This window comes from Penaeus monodon, chromosome 27 (genome assembly GCF_015228065.2).
Source record: "Penaeus monodon isolate SGIC_2016 chromosome 27, NSTDA_Pmon_1, whole genome shotgun sequence".
Taxonomy (NCBI): Eukaryota; Metazoa; Arthropoda; class Malacostraca; order Decapoda; family Penaeidae; genus Penaeus; species Penaeus monodon.
Window position 1 is genome coordinate 39,940,979 of NC_051412.1, and position 702 is coordinate 39,941,680.

Below are 702 nucleotides of genomic sequence, written 5' to 3' on the forward strand. Positions count from 1 at the left end.
CTATTCGAAGGCCATCGTCTTCCCTCTGTGCGTCGCGGGTTGCCAGCCAGGCCTATTGCCACCATTCCCGGGATTCCAGAGACGCGCGCCCGTTGCTCGTGGTATTGTTCCCGAACAGAGAGGACATGTGGCGCAGGTGGGGACTCAACGCCGGCCCTCCCCTCTGTACTGCCTTCCTATGGATCTTTCCCAAACCCCCCTCCCCTGTCTTGCTTCTTTCCTAGGGACCTCCCCTCTCATCTACTGCCTCCCCATGGGTCATTCCCTCCCCCCCCCATCTACTGCCTCCCCATGGGTCATTCCCTACCCCCCCCATCTACTGCCTCCCCATGGGTCATTCCCTACCCCCCCCATCTACTGCATTCTGTTTCGGAAAAAAATTTAATGAAACTTGTAATGATTTTCACAAATATCCAGTTCATTTGTGGACAAAAACAATCTTGGCTGTAACTGCAACGTAGCAGCTTGCGTGTCTCTGTTATATAGGTAATTTCAAAGACAGACCGGTATTTGCACTCAACAGATAAACTTAGATAAACAGTCAATTCCTATACTCGTTTGAGTTTCAAATCCCCGAGGTAATTTTTATCACCGTGGAAGATGTGAACGAGTGTTATTTTCTCTCTCTCTCTTTTTTTTTCTTTTTTTGATATCAATGAGGTTTGAGGGAACGACTGACACGCCATTGGAGGGCTGGATTTC